This window comes from Apodemus sylvaticus, chromosome 18 (assembly GCF_947179515.1).
Source record: "Apodemus sylvaticus chromosome 18, mApoSyl1.1, whole genome shotgun sequence".
NCBI classification, from domain to species: domain Eukaryota; kingdom Metazoa; phylum Chordata; class Mammalia; order Rodentia; family Muridae; genus Apodemus; species Apodemus sylvaticus.
Genome location: NC_067489.1, coordinates 61,855,059 through 61,872,145, shown reverse-complemented (window position 1 = coordinate 61,872,145; position 17,087 = coordinate 61,855,059).

Sequence of the window (17,087 nt, the reverse complement as noted above, 5' to 3'; positions counted from 1 at the left end):
TTTTTCATAAGATCAAGGAACTTATGTTTTTCTCCACTTAACCTATTATCTTGATGAAATATATTTTCTGATAATAAACCTCCATTGAATTATGGGCACACATTAATCTTGGCATAACATGCCCCCTCCCCTGCATACTGCTGGTTTCTGATTGTTTTTGTTAGTGTCTTTTTCAACATTTTTTACAAGGAAAATAAAACACATTTCATTTTTTGTTCTTCTTATAATAATTGAAATCATCTCTAGTTCATTCTATAGGAGCTTGTACAAGAATGGATTATATTAATTGAAGGATTAATGATAGAGCTGAATCATCTGATCTTGTTGGTTTCTCTATGGAAATAGCTTGATTGCTTCCACTCTCATATTGATTACTATGGTATGATTCAAGTTATTTACATTTTCTTAAGTCAACTTAAATTGTAAAGCTTTAGTTATGTGTATGATTGTCTTATCTAAATGTATATAGGTACAACACATACCTTCTTGATATCAAGGAGGTCTGGATTCTGACACTGGAGTTCTAAATGTTTGTGAACCAACACAAACTTGCTGAGAATTGATCCTGGGTCCTCTGAGCCATCTCAATAGCCCTTGATTTTTTGGTGTGTTATATTGTTTCTTTAAAAACAAAGAATAAAATATCCAGGCAGTGGTGTCATATCCCTTTAACCCCAGCACTTGCTTGGCGGAGGCAGCGTTATCTCTGAGTTTGAGGGCAGTTTGGTCTATAGAGTAAGTTCCAGGACATCCAGAGCTACAAAGAGAAAACCTGTTTCAAAAAACAAACAAATAAATAAAAGAATAAATTATATTTATGTCATAGTTCTATAGTTTATAAATCTAAGTGCTGTCTATAAAACTATATTTTCTCTGAAACACCAAGTAGAAATTTTTTTCCTTTGCTTCTTCCAGATTCTAATTTTTTTATTCGATATATTTTTATTTGCATTTCAAATGATTTCCCCTTTTCTGGCTCCCCACTCCCCGAAAGTCCCATAAGCCCTTTTCCCTCCCTCTGTTCCCCCATCCACCCCTTCCCACTTGCCTGTTCTGGAATTGCCCTATACTGCTAATTTTTACTCCAAACTTTAGTATTCTTTTGTTTCAATTTTTAGTTAAAATATAGTTACAAATTTTCTTCTCCCTTTCTCCCTTAGATCTCTTCTATTTTTCTCATTCCTGTTCCCTTCCCAATTCATAGCCTCCAATTCTCTAACTCTTATTGTTATATAGACATATAAAGAAATAAATATGCAAATATAATTGCTTGTAGCTCTTCATCTAGATGTTCTGTGATATTTCTTTCTTTCTTTCTTTATTTTTTTTTTTTTTTAGACAGGGTTTCTCTGTGTAGCCCTGGCTGTCCTGGAACTCACTCTGTAGATCAGGCTGGCCTTGAACTCAGAAATTCGTCTGCCACCGCCTCCCAAGTGCTGGGATTAAAGGCGTGCACCACCACCGCCTGGCATCTGTGATATTTCTATCATCCACATTGGGATGGCAACTGGCATTCAGATCTTCCTTATGTGACACGCTGTTGAGATTTCATGAATGTAGCTTATCTATCAAATCTAGAAGACACAACTTCATGGGAGCCTTTCTGGTCTCAGAATTTTTTTTTTATTTTTATTTATTTATTTTTTTTATTTTTCGAGACAGGGTTTCTCTCTATAGCCCTGGCTGTCCTGGAACTCGCTCTGTAGACCAGGCTGGCCTCGAACTCAGAAATCTGCCTGCCTCTGCCTCCCAAGTGCTGGGATTACAGGCGTGCGCCATCACCACCCAGCTGGTCTATATTAGGTGCAGGAATTGTGTACATTTACAATTTGCTGGACACCTCACAGTTATTCTCTCTGTTTAACTAGTTGTGACCTTCTGTTATGGTGTCCTTATACTGTAAAAATAAGCTTCTTTAAGATTCAGTGAGTCTTAGGATAAGGATAACTATTTCTGTTAGAATTCATACTTGGTTAGGAGAGTTGTAGTAATGGGCTCTCCTTTAAGATTTATTACTTCACTAGCCATTTGTAATTGACTATGTTGACACCATATCAGGAGTGATTTTCCTCCTGATAAGTGAGCCTTGAGTCCAATTAGACAATGGCTCACTATCTCTAAGACACACATCTCAAAGACACACCATCTCTAAGACATATGTGCCACCACTTTCAGTATATCTTGCCATGGTGTTCATTGCTGTGAATCACAGGCACCACAGTGGAGTAGATTACTCTTGCTTTCTTCCCTTTTGGCACTATGAAAGGTAATCCTCAGAGGAGGTTTTAAGGTCATTTCCAGAACAAGTCATCTGCATGCCTGTCCAACGTATGTTGTATCTCCACCAGTAAGGACTTACCTTCAACTTCTAGGAAATAACCAAGGGCAACCGCGACAGCCTGTATTGCATCAGGCGGTTCTTGGACTCTCTAGATTAAGAATTCAGAAGGAGGTTTCTTATGCTTGGCAATAAAGATTTTGTTAGATACGTTATGGTTTTAGGTGGAGTGTTATTACTCTAAGTGGTATTACTTGATTGAAAATGTATATGCATGTATACATACATATGTATGTATATACATAATATATATCTATACATGCACATATATATTTATATGTATTATGGAGCTTTAGGTACATACAAAATAACAATTCCAAGTGTCCTTTTCAAGCATCTTTACTGTTATTTATCCCTCTTCTCTCTCTCCTTTGTATCATTCTCCTTTCCTTCTCCTTAATTAAAGCCCTTTCTCCATTTCCCCTTTTTCTCTTTATTTCACTCGTATCACTGTTCCTCACTCTAGAATGCCCCTTTCCCATGGCTACTTTTGTTATCTTTTTCTATTAACATTTAACTTTAGTGTTCAAGTATATGTGTTTAGAACTGATGATATCATTCAGCATTTTCCTCTAAGTCTTTTGCATCAACACACTTTTCTATCATTTGGAATGTTGCCTGTATATATATTTTTTCCATGATCAGTCCTTACAAAGGCTTATTTTAAAATAAATACACTTTCTTTGTTGATATTCTTTAAAAAATTCTTATTTTCTGTTTAATTCACTGCTGATCAGACATTTCCCTTTTAAATTTGTCTATTTTCCTCTAATTTATTAGAGAAACAATTAGTATTCTCTTTTTGTTGTTGCTAGCATGAACAATCAGTGTTACAATTTCATTGCATTTTGAGTTTTAACATATATCTTATTATTTAAAATATAATATTCTCAATCTAAATTACTTTAAAATATTTAGTATTAGAAGCATGTTCTGTAATATTCAAATATCCAGGAAACAAAAATGTCACTTATTTCTATAATTTATAAAATATCATTTAAAATGCATTTCCTGATATTTGTTGGTACTATATCCACATGTTTTCCATCATGATTAATTTGAACAACTTTTATAAGTGCTTTAAATGTCTATGTTGATCTAATAACAGGAAGCAGGAATTTAAATATACCTCTCATATAAAATATTTGATTTGTGCTACATGAGTCCTCTCTGCCTTTGCTGCTTTGTTTGTATGTTTAAACCACCCATAACCAAAAGAATTTCCCACTGTGCTGGACAACACTTTCTGTAGTTCTACCAAACTTTGACATTTATTGTATTGAGAAGATGTTTACAACCGTCTTTCCTCCTGTATTTCTAGCATTATTGGATAAATACATTCAAATCATTTTGGCTTAAGATTTACTTTTCTCTCAACTAAGTAGATAAGCCTAAGTCATTTTTGTCTTATTTGTCTAATAATGTGTGTTTTTAAAAAAAATCTTTATTTTCATTTCTCCTTCATTCTTTTTTACTGTTATTTTATGTGAATTTATTACAAATAACATGATTGGAAGTCTATAATTTAATCTGAAAAATGTTATCTTTGTAAGTTTATGACAGTTATTGACATATTTTAATTTGATTTTACTTTTTTATTTTTCAATTGTGTTCCAACTATTTTTATTTATTTATTTATTTATTTATTTATTTATTTATTTATTGTTTAGTTTTTTGAGACAGGGTTTCTCTGTGTAGCCCTGGCTGTCCTGGAACTCACTCTGTAGACCGGGCTGGCCTCGAACTCAGAAATCCACCTGCCTCTGCCTCCCAAGTACTGGGATTACAGGCGTACGCCACCACGCCCGGCTACTATTTTATTTTTTATGATAAGGAATAATTGATTTTTTGTTCATTTCCTCCTTTTTGTCACATTTATTTAAAATACATTATTCTACATTCAAATGATTCAAAGTAAAATGAAAAATAAGCATTTATTGAGATTCATTCCATTAAATTCATTTTAATAAAGAATCATTGAAAATTTTGGATTTAATATTTTAGAGCTTTATTTTTAAAATTTTAATTAAGATACAATCATATCATTATATCATGTCTCTCCTTACCTTCCTACCTTCTATTTCTCCCATAGTTCTCTTTTTTCTTAAATTCATGGCGCTTTTCCTTTGTGACCCTGTTCCCCCCCTCCCCCCACACATACTTATTATAATTTCAGGGATGACCTCTTTTTCCTGGATAACCAATTAGGGGCCTCATCCATGGAAGAGAATAATTTTCTTTTTCTCTTTCAACAGTAATTAACTGAAAGTTCTTTGTGTGTAGTTCTCTATATTGAGAATGAAGCCCTATGATATTTCCCCCTCCCTCTCTAGCATGTTTGTAGACATCACTGTTAGGGTCTTATTTAGGCAGCCATGTTGTTCCTTTGACATCTCCAGGAGACACACTGTTGTAGAAGACTTTCTGTTCCTTTGTCTCTTATAATTTTATCAGCCCTTCTCTTGGGAGATTCCTGAGTCTTAGGTGCAGGAGTTGTGTTGAAGATGTATCTACTGGGTCTGGGTACCCAGTCTTCAGTTGATCTCTGTATTTTTAAGCAGTGGTAGTTTTCAGTAATTGTGTCTATGGCAAAGAGAAACCTCTTTGATGAGGGATGAAAATAACATTTAGCTATGAATTTAAGCAATAGTTTTCAATGTACTTTGGAATTATGCTTGTAGAAAAATAGTGGTATTTGATTTTCCTCTAAAACCCATTAAGCCACAAACCCCAGGTAGTTGGCTATATTTCTAATACCAGGCATACTTTCCCTTCTGTTGAGTATGCTATAAATGAAATCAAGTAACTGTTGTTCTATTTTTAAATGCACAGATTAATCACTATTTTAATATATAAAATTAATATATAAAATGTAAAAAAGAATATAACTTTTGTATTTTCCTACTACAAATGTAATTTTAAAATGTGCTTATTCTCATAAAATACATCTCAACTGCAGCCTCCACTTCCTTCACTCCTCTAAGCCTGCCTCCCCTCCACCTCCCTTCTCCCCCAGATGCACTCTGTTTCCCTTCAGAAAAGAACAGGATTCCCAGTAATGTCAGCCAAACCTGACATAGCAAGATGTAATACGACTAGACACAAACCCGCATATCAAGGCTTGATGAGGCAACCCATTAGGAGGAAAAGGATCTCAAGAGTCAAAGATATCCCCTCACCCACTATTAGGAGTCCCACAAACACTCCAAAGTCAACTGCCACAGCGTGTATACGAGAGACCTGGTGGACACCCATGCAGGCTCCATGATTGTCCCTCCAGTCTCTGTAAACCCCTATGAGTTCTGCTTAGTTAATTCTGTGGGCTGTGTTCTTATGGTGTCCTGGACTCCTCTGGCTCCTACAATTCTTCCTTTCTTCTGGGGGTTCTGACCTCTCCTTAGTGTTTGGATGTGGCTCTTTGCCTCTGCTCCCACCAACTCCTGGAGGAAGCTTCTCTAATGTTGGTTGGGATAGCACCAATCTGAGTATAGGAGAATATCATCAACAATATCATCACCACCACCATCGTCACCACCACCACCACTACTACTATTGTTGTTGTTATTGTTGTTATTATTGTTACTACTACTACTACTACTACTACTACTACGACTACTGCTACTACTACTACTATTATATTTGGTTGGTCAAGCATGTTTCCACTCTAGGTTTCTGAGCAATCTGGCTTCCTGATCCTGGCCATACAGGCAAGGTTAAGCATGGGCTCTTCTCTATCTTGTGGCTTGGACCACACACTGTAAGACCAGACACTGGTTGACCATACTCACAAGCTTTGAGTCCCAGCACATCTTGTAGGAAAGACAGGCACAGGCAGAAGTTTTGGCTGTGTTGGTGTTCCAGTTCTTCAAATGGGAGTGATGCCGGGTTATTAAAGATGGCCAATTCAGGCTCTGTATATATCTGACATGACTAGGAGTCCTTGCTAGGGTCACCTGCATAGGTTCCAGCATATTTCTGCTGCACTAGATTCCATGTTACCCTCTAAGTGCCCACCTATTCCAGTCATCTCTCCCTCTACTCTCTCCATCTCTCTTTTTCTACTTGATCTCACTTATTCCCATTGCCAACCTGCCCCCAGGTTGGAAAAGTGATTCTATTTCCTCTTCCCATGGAGATCCATGCATTCCATGTATTCCACAATTGCTCTTGTTATTTAGCATCTCTGGTATGTAGATTTTAGTGTGATTATCCATAAGAGCTAATATCCACTTATATATGAATACATAGGATGTTTGCCTTCCTAGGGTGTGAGTTGATGTGCTCAGAGTGATTTTTTTTCTAGCCCCATCTATTTGCTTGCAAATTTCATGATGCCATTGTTTTTAACAACTGATTAATAGTTCATTGCATAAAGGTGCCACAGTTTCTTTATCAATTCTTCAATTGAGGGACATCTTGACTATTATGAATAAAACTGCAGTGAACATAGTTGAGCAAGAGCCATTGTGGTAGAGTAGAGTGTCTTTTGGGCATATGTCCCAGAGTAATATAGCTGTGTATTGAAGTAGATCAATTTCCACTTTTCTAAGGAACAGCCATATTGATTTTCATGGTGGCTGTACAAGTTCACCCCTCCCCAACCCCCAGCAATGGAGAAGTGTTCCCCTTGCTCTACATACTCACCACCATGAGCTGTCACTTGTGTTACTGATCTTAATCATTTTGGTAGTTGTAAGGTAGAATTTCAGTGTGGTTTGGATTTGCATTTCTCTGATAGCAATGGATATTGAACACTTCTTTAAGTGTTTCTTTGCCTTTTAAGATCCCTCTGCTGAGAAATTTTAGTTAAGATCTGTACCCATGTTTTAAATTGGAGAGTTTTGTTTGTTGGTACCTGGTTTCTTGAGTTTTTAATATATTTTGGATGTTAGCCTTCTATCAGATGTGAAGTTGGTGAAAATCCTTTCTCATTCTGTGGCTGCTCATTGTCTGACTGCCAGTGTCCTTTACTTTACAGAAGCTTTATAGTTGTCATTAGGTCCCATTTGTTGATCTTAGTGCCTGTGCTATTGGTCATCTGTTCGGAAAGTTGTCTCTTGTGCCAATGTGCTCAAAGCTGTCCCCCACTTTCTCTTCTATCATGCTCAGTGTGTCTGCCTTGTTGGTGAAGTCTTTGACTTGACTTAGACTTGAGTTCTGTGAAGTATTATATAATTGTATATATTTGCATTCTTCTATATGCAGGCATCCAGTTTGAGTAGCACCATTTGTTGAAGATGCTTTCTTTTTCTCCAGCATCTATTTCTGGTTTCTTTATTAAAAATCGCATATTCATGGGTGTATGGATTTATGTCTGGATCTTCAATTTCATTGGTCAATGTCTCCGTTTTATGCCAATATCAACACCATTACTATATCTCTGTATTACAGCTTGAAATCAGGAGTAGTGATACCTCTGGAAGAGCTTTTATTGTTCAGGATTGTTTTAGCATGCTTGGGTTTTTGTTTTTCCATATGAAGCTGAGTATTATCATTTTAAGGTCTATAAAGAACTATATTGGAATTTTGGCATAGATTGCGTTGAATTTGTAGATTGCTTTTTGGTAGGATAGCAATTTTTATTATATTTATTCTACTGATCTATGAGAATGGGAGATCTTTCCATCTTATATTTTCTTCAAAGACTTGAAATGTTTATCATACAAGACTTTTACTTGCTTTGTTGGAGTTACATCAAAATATTTTATATTATTTGAGGCTATTTTGAAGGGTACTGTTTCTCTGATTTTTTTCCCTTGGTTTGTTTATTGTTTGTATATAGGAAGGCTACTGATTCTTTTGAGTCAATCTTGAATACAGCTACTTTGCTGAAAGTGTTTATCAGCTGTAGGAATTTCCTGGTCAAATTTTTGTAGTTGCTTATTTATACCCTCATATAATCTGAAAATAATGATACTCTAATTCATTCATTTTCAATTTTTATACCTTGATCTCCCTTGGCTATCTTATTGCTCTAGGTAAAACTTCAAATATATATTGAATACTTATGACAAGAGTGCACAACCTTGTCTTGTTCCTGATTTTAGTTTGCTTTTTAGTTTGTTTCCATTTAATTTGATGGTTATGGGTTTGCTGTACATTGTCTTTATTATGTCGAGGTATGTCACTCGAATCCCTGCTATCTCTAAGATTTTTAATATAAAGAGATGTTGGATTTTGTCAAAGGCTTTTTTGGCTTCTAGTGAGATGATCATGTGGTTTCTTTATATTGTGGGTTATATTGCCAGATTTTCACAGTTTGAATCAACCCTGCAACTCTGGGATAAAGCCTTCTTAATCTTGTTGGATGGTCTTTATGATTTAGATTTAGATTGCAAGTTTTTCTTGAGTCTTTTTTTTTCTATGTTCATAAGAGAAAATGGCTTGTAATTTTTATTTGTTGAATCATTGTGTGGTTTGGATATCAGAGTGACTGTAGCCTCATAAAATGAATGAGACAGTGTTTCTTACATTTCTATTTTTTCTGGAATAAATTGAGGAGTATTGCCATTATCTTGTCTTTGAAATTCTGGTAGAATGCTGTGCTAATACCATTTGGTGCTGAGTTGTCATTTTTTTTTTTTTTTTTTTTTTTTTTTGGAGAGGATTAATGATTGCTTCTATTTCCTTATAGGTCTATTTAAATTGGTTATATGATCTATATTTAACTTTGGTAAGTGGTATCTATGAAGAAAGTTATTATCCATTTCTTTTAGGTTTTCCATTTTTTGTGGAGTTGTTTATTTTAAAGTATAGCCTAATGTGTCTTTGAATTTCCTTTGTGTTTGTTGATATAACTCTGTTTTTTTTCTGCTTTTGCAATTTGGATAATCTCTTTATATTTTCGAGTTAGTGTGGATAAGTGTTTTCTGATCTTGATTTTCTCAAAGAATCAACCTTTTGTTTCACTGATTCTTTGCATTGTTCTTTTTGTTTCTATTGTATTGTTTTAGCCTTCAGTTTGATTTTTTCCTGCCATATACTCCTCTTGGGTATGTTTTATTCTTTTTGTCCTAGAGCTTGCAGGTGTGCAATTAAGTTGCTAGTATGAGATCTGTCCAATTTCTGTATGAAGGCACATAGTGCTATAAAATTTCTTCTTTGCACTTCTTTCATTGTGTCCATAAGTTTGGGTACATTGTGTCTTCATTTTCATTGAACTCTAAAAAGTCTTTAACCTCTTTTGTTATTTCTGCCTTGACCCAGTAGTCATTTGGCAGAGAGAAGTTCATTGCCGTAAGTTAGTGGGCTTCCTGTTGTTTCTGTTGTTGTTGAAACTCAACTTTAATGCATGGTGTGGATGTGGGAGGTTATTTCACTTTTTCTTGTTTCTGTTCAACCTTGCTTTGTGACAAAGTATGTGGTCAATTTAGTAGAAAAAATATATTTGTGTGTATATTTGAACACAATGTTTTGTAGATATCTGCTGGGTCCATTTGGTTTATAATTCCTGTCAACTCCAGAATTTCTTTGTTTAGTGTTTGGCTGAGTAACCTCTTTGTTGGTAAGACTAGAGTTTTGGCTCCACCACCACCTGCCCATTTTGCTGTGGTAGACCCTTGCCAGGTCTGCCACAATAAAGACCCCATTTCCTGATACTTCCTAGAGAACTAGCAGCACACAAGGCATTCAGTAAGAACCACGCCTACCTCTGCAGGCCCAGAGACACTGGTATTTGCTACCCAGCAACCAACAAAACCCCCACCCTCCAGAATACCATTCCTTTTCCTTTCTTTCGTCTCCTTCCTACCCTGTTCCCTGTTCTGCTGTGGTAGATTGTTGCCAGATCTGCCACACTGAAGACCCCACTCCTGATACTTCCTGGAGAAGCAGCCAAATGCAGAGCATTTGAGACAATGGAAATTCTAGGAGTACAGATATATGGGCTTGCAGGACAGAGAAGCCACCTTCAGACCAGCTAACTCCAGAGATAACTAGATGGCAAAGGCAAACTAAAGATCATTCCAAACAGAAACCAAGGCAACATGGCACCACCAGAATCCAGTTTTCCCACAACAGCAAATCATGGATACCCCAAAACATTTGATGGGGGGAGGAGTTGGTGGGTGGGAGTTTGTCGGTTAGAGGGGCATATGCATGGAGGCAGGGGGTGGGAGGAGGGGTAGGGAGTCGTTGGGGAGGGGGGCTTTTGGGAGGGGGGAAATTGGGGAAGATTTTACCATTGGCAATGTAAATGAAGAAGATACTCAATTAAAAAAAAGATAAAAAAATTATTTTATTCAATGATATCTCAAATGTTGTCCCTCCTCCCAGTTCTCCCTATCAGATTTTTCACCTCATTCCCCATCCTCTTCATCTCTGAGATGGTACTCTCCTCCTTTCAGACATCTTCTTTCTCTGGGACATCACGTCTCTACAGGATCAGACAATCCTCTGCCACTGAAGCCAGATACAGGAGTCCTCTGCTACATATGTGCAGGTGGGGAGAGGAGGGCATGGTCCAGCCCCCTTGTACTCTCTTGTTGGTGACTTAGGCTCTGGGAGCTCTGAGGGGTTTGGGTTAGTTGATGCTGTTGCAATTCCCTTCACTTAAGACTGCAAATCCTACCAGGAAAGCTGTGAGCTGGAGGGTTTAAATTAAACCCTGACTGAATTAAAAGGGAGTTTTCCCTTTTGTAATTTTCCTTTCCTATCTTTTCTGATCACAAGAAGCTGCTATTATAAAGCTGCCCTTCATTTACTGTGTGCTTAGAATTAATAGTGTGATAGAAAGACACTGTAAGATTTCAGAACATGAGCATCTCAGTTTGCCCTGTGTGAAGAAGCAGGAAATGAGTAATTTGGGGGCACTCCTCCCATTTGTAAGTTCAAGTTGTGTCTTCACAACTGGCAGTATCTCTAGAGTAGTATATATTTAGCAGAAATTTCTAGAGCATGTCTTAGTTTCTATGTCAGAAGACACAGAGGTTTCATATTCATAGGGAAAAAAATCACTCACCAGTCTCTTTTATAGCCTATGGATTATGTGTCTCTTTTATAGCCTATGAATTAAGTGTCAAATAAAGAGCATGGTTTATTTTCCTCAAAGTTTTACCACAATTCATTGCAAACACAGGTAATTCCTAAAGCAACATTCTTTTTAGTTGAAAATGTGCCCAGAGCCATATGCATTGTATTTCTTAAAGTAAAGAATAAATAATAGTGAGATCTTCAAAGTGAACAGATGTTACAGTTTTATATTCTATATTTATCAGCTAACTGACAACTGCTCCATCTTCCTGAGACTGAGTAGACCATCAGCCTGGGTTTTAGTGATGGCTTACTGACAGGATTGCGCATGCTTATGACTTTTGTGAAACCGTGAGGAATGGTCTGCGGTTTTGCTGTCAAAAAATAAATGACTCATTCATATGATCAGTTTTTGAGGCTGTCAACAGCCATATTGTTTTCCCGTGTGCAGAGTAGAATAGATCATATGGTTCCATTTGATATCTTCTCTTTCAGATTGAGATCCTGGTTGTTTACTCCATATTCGGATACTCAAGGCAAGCAGTTTGGCTCTTCCCTTTTACTTCAGTTTGAGCCAAGGTGGATTCACTTCCATAGTAGGTAAACCAGTTGGAGGTTTTGCGTTACAGACCATTTACATTTGTCTGCTTTCACTTGAGTATAAGCAATGATATACATCTCAAGGGTTCATGAATAGCCCTAAGTGGGAACTGGACTTTTCTCTCAGCCACCTGATCCTGTGTGTATGAACAGAGGAATAGAGTCCAGTCCTCGTTGGTCATGAACAGTCATAGTGCAGCTTTTACTTTTGAGTTAGTCCTTTCTCCGTGCCATTTTGGTTTTTAGTTGGGTGCTACCCCAGTACATGAATTGCAGAGAGAAAGTTAACCTTTCCTCAGCAACTTTGCCTGGGCAGATGGCAATGCACATGGTGTATGAAATGTGTTTCCATGTCAGTGGGCATCGTGGGCTTCGAGGGAGCAGTTTCAGAAAGATTAGAAAATTCAGTGTGAAGCGATGGGTTGTGCCCGGTTGAGTTTATGAGCTGTCTCTGAGAAAAGAATTTGCTAGCCATCATGTTGAATAAAACATCAGGCAGAAAAGGAATTTTAAAAATGACCACATCTACCAGCTTTGTGTCTGCCAATACTCAGCTACATATTCCTCTGGACTTTAGCTCTGTTTCAGAGAACAAAGATTCCATTTGATATTAACACTTCGGAGTCAATTTCTCAGACTTTATCTCTTCAAGATCTATACTTAAGAATGCTATACCAAAACTGAGAACCTGATGGAAGTATCTGAAAGCCAAGCAGAATGTAACCCAGCATTTCTGAATTTTATTTGACAATGGAGCATCCTATGGTTTAAATGCTAGGGTATGCTTCAGGCCATTGCTTAAACAGTTTCTGAAGTGGCGTTTTTCTGAATCTCGTGGATACTTAACATTGTGCTCCTGAGCGTCAGTAACACTTACTTCATATTTTATCATGTAAAAGTTTTACTTATTTTTTAAATGTCTTTTCTATCAGAAATTAATGAAAATAGTCCTGAGATTTAAAAAAACCTGTAGTATTCATATCCTATAATTATATTATTTTCCTTCACAAAATTTATTTTTTAATAATTTTTACTTTTTACTTAACTGACTCCTGTCAAATGTATATCCCTTATAGTCACTAATTTTGTCATTTAATCCTTGAGTGGAAAGAGTATACAAATCCAGTAAATAGCCTTTAAATTTAGAGCTAAAAGTTGAAATTTATTTTTCTTTTGCTCACCTTGCTGGATTTTATTTTATGCTAGTGATTAATATTATCCAAACACTAAGACAAAGTAAGATGATCTCTACTTAGAATTCCAGAAAAATCACATTGCCTCTTGGGCTATGTGTAAAGCTCACTATAGACACTGCGAAGTTAGGAAGGATTTGAGGGGTTAATGACATATTATATGGTAGAAAAGATGTCATCAAATTGCAGTATTCCTTTAGTTACATGGTCAGAACAAGAAAAAACATTTAGACACAAATCATACCAGATATCATTTAACTGTGTTACCTTAAAGTACTTCCAGCAAAACTTGGCTACTACCATTCTGTGACAGACTCATTATTAAAGGCTTGCCTGCTTGCCAAATCAGTTTTGACACAGTGATTCCTTCAGTGCAGTATGTCTCCTCTAGCGTCTTAACTACTGGGCACCTGCTCTCCAAAGCTGACCAATTAATTATTCTGCAATAGATCATGAACAAAGAAACAATAGTCAATTATGCTCTTATTAGTGTTTCAGAAAATACTTGTTTTTAATTTGAGGGTGAAAATCTACCCAATATCTCTTACCTTGTACTTACAGACAGTCTTAATTCTAAACATCCCCTAGATGGCAATAATACCAATAACTAACTTTGTGAGGACTCGCTACGTCTTGGTCCACACACTGATGATTTCCTATTTATTTTACCTTGTAATTGTCCAGGCCATCCTGAGGCTGCTTTACAGATAATAAGAACTAACAATAAGTCATACAGATGGAGACAAAATTGCAAGTTACCTATTTCTCATCTACCCAAATCTCTACAGATTCCATGTTGCTATTTATAGGTTTCTGTTGCTAGGGGGAAAAAAAAACTTTCATCACTTTTTCCCAAAATGCCAAATACATTTTTCTGTCATTTGATTAATACAGCACTTCTTTTATTCTGTTCATCTAGGAGGTTCAATTTAGGAAGTAGCAGCATCAACTGTAATAAATTGTGTGTGTGTGTGTGTGTATGTGTGTGTGTGTGTGTGTATGAATAAGAGACATTTTGTTAAAAATCAATAAGGAACTCAAGCTTACCTTTCCCTTTCACTGTATTCACTTGGAATATATTTGTATTAAAAGAAGTTGAATAAATTCTTTAACTCCACGTTTCAATTATTCAGAGTCTATAATTATCTATGTGATTTTAAAACATACAAGCATCTGATTTGACCTCTGAACATTTGGTGGGATTCCTAGCACAAGCCAATGCGAGGGTATTTCCCATTGGGTCTGAGCAACAATATAGTTGCCCTATAGTTGGATAAGGACAATGTGGTAGACTTGGACATGATGTATCTACCTCACAGTCTTTTCATTTCTATGATGAAAGAGAGTTGGTTTATGGGTTGATTTTAAAAATCACATTTAGGTGGAAAAGCAAAATTGATATTTGCAATGTTTGCACAAAGAGGAGAGTCTGAAGTAAATGTTAGCATGCTAGAAATATCCCCCTCATAAATTCCAGGAAAAACAGGGGAAAAAGATAAGAATTCAGGACAGCATCCAAGACTACAATGATGATCTAGGGCAGTAAATAGAGTTAAGCTACGATAGACTTCAGTTGGCAGAACACCCAGATCTTAGTTTATAAAAAAGACAACTAAAATATGTGTGAACAATTTACTGATCTACCATCAAAAAGCACTACATCTATTCAACTAATGCGTAAGGACTAATTCTCAGTCCACTAAAAAAAGGGCACTAGATGTTACCCAGTTAATTTCAAACTTGCTCCCCTATTATTATGGGCAAGCACAGCAATTCCAAGAAGTACCATAAAGCTGTAAAGTGGCCATGAGTGTAAAGCTGAGGGAGTAGAAGGAAAAGCATAAGGGTGTGCCTGTGTGTGTGTGTGTGTGTGTGTGTGTGTGTGCCTGTGTATCTGTGTGTGTGCCTGTGTACTGTGTGTGTGTCTGTGTATCTGTGTGTGTGCCTGTGTACTGTGTGTGTGTCTGTGTATGTGTGTACTGTGTGTGTGCCTGTGTATGTGTGTCCTGTGTTTGTGCCTATGTGTGTGTGTGTGTGTGTGTGTGTGTGTGCCTGTGTATCTGTGTGTGTGCCTGTGTATATGTGTCCTGTGTGTGTGTATGTGTGTATGTGTGTGTGCGCCTGTGTATCTGTGTGTGTGCCTGTGTATCTGTGTGTGTGCCTATGTATGTGTGTCCTGTGTGTGTGTCTGTGTGTGTGCCTGTGTGTGTATGTATGTGTGTGTGCCTGTGTATCTGTGTGTGTGCCTGTGTATCTGTGTGTGTGCCTTTGTATGTGTGTCCTGTGTGTGTGTCTGTGTGTGTGCCTCTGTGTGTGTCCACTTGTGTATTTGTGTGCTTGTGCCTGTGTGTGCGTGTGTGTGTGTGCGCGTGTGCATGTGTGTGTGTGTGCTTGTGTGTGTGTGCCTGTGTGTGTATCTGTGCCTGTGTTTGTGTGTGTGTGTGCCTGTGTGTATGTGCCTATGTGTGTGTGCCTGTGTGTGTATGTGGTGTGTGTATGTGTGCCTATGTGTGTGTGTACCTCTGCCTGTGTGTGTGCGTGTGTGTGTGCCTGTGTTTGCCTGTGTGTGTGTCTGTCTGTCTGTCTGTATGCGTGTCTGTCTGTCTGTCTGTCTGTATATATAATTGGGGTAGAACACAAAGGAGGAAGAGCTTACAGAGCATTGCTTTGTGTCCTGTTTGTTGCCACCCAACTTTGTTTGAATCATCCGATGTGTAATGCAGGAAAATGATAACAAAAGACAGCAGTCCCACAGATAGTGAGTGTGGGTGATGGGAAACACTCACAAAGATGCGTTCTTCAGTTATCAATTCAAGACTGGACATCTTAAAAGGTAATAACAATTCATGCCACTTTATAGCTGGTGAGCAACTAGACTGCTTAGTATTAGCCATGATAAATGGAGAAAAAAATTGGCACCCTAGGATTCATGAAAAGATGTTGAAAAGTGTTAAAATGCATTGAAAGAATTGCATTCCAAAGTGCAAATACAGAACATATCTGAAAATTATCTCTGTAATAATCAAGAAAAATATTAATCTGCTCATAATATTTTTTAACAAAATGCATGGAGGTATATTGTTAAAAGTAGGAGAATGTTAAAAAGCAAGAAAAAGTTAAAATGTAAAATTATAGAAAGCAGCAGTTTTAAAGAAAATAAATGAATAAATAACAAGTGGTGGGAAGATGTAATGCAAATATAAGTAAACACAGCAAAGGCACACGGAAGGAGAAGAGGCGATAGTTTAAGAAGCACTGTTAATCTGATGGCGGGAAACCTAAAATGGTCTTCTACTAGGACAACCAGTGTGGAGCCATGAGGAAATTGAGTCTCTTTCGGAAACATGTAGTAGGCTGAATTTCAAGTGAGAAGCAAAACCAAACACAAAAGCACACAGCATCTTCAGACAGAACGAGGCGAGTACCTAGGAGGGATTCCGGTTAGTGCCAGCTCAGTTCCGCCAAGTTCTGTGTCCAGTGCAGATGATGTCCTCAGTGATAGTTTGGGGACACATCCAAGGACAAGGACAACAGTCTGTATTGTTCTTGAAAATCTTTTGGACCACCCTAACCAAAACTGGAAATAATGTTTTTCTGTGGCTAGAATTTAACCCCCCCCCCACACACACACAGATACACACACATGTATGTGTATATTCACTCATGTGTGTGTGTATGTTTAAGTTAGATTATAAAATAATGTTTTCCTATATCTTTTCCAAACATACTTGGTATTATTTATCTCCCCCTTCTCCCTGCTTTTGCATTATCTTCCCCTCCCTGTCTTCCAGTTAAAGTCCTTTCCTCCATATACATTTCCCCCTTCTCCCCATCACAGAACTGTCTCCACTATTCTCCTCTCTAGAGCTCCTTCTTTCCTCTCTCCTCCCATGGTCCCTTTCTACATTTCTGAATTCTGTGGTTACTTTAGCTTATACACTCAAATGTAAAGACTTAGAGCCAGGATCCCCAAATAACTTTGAATG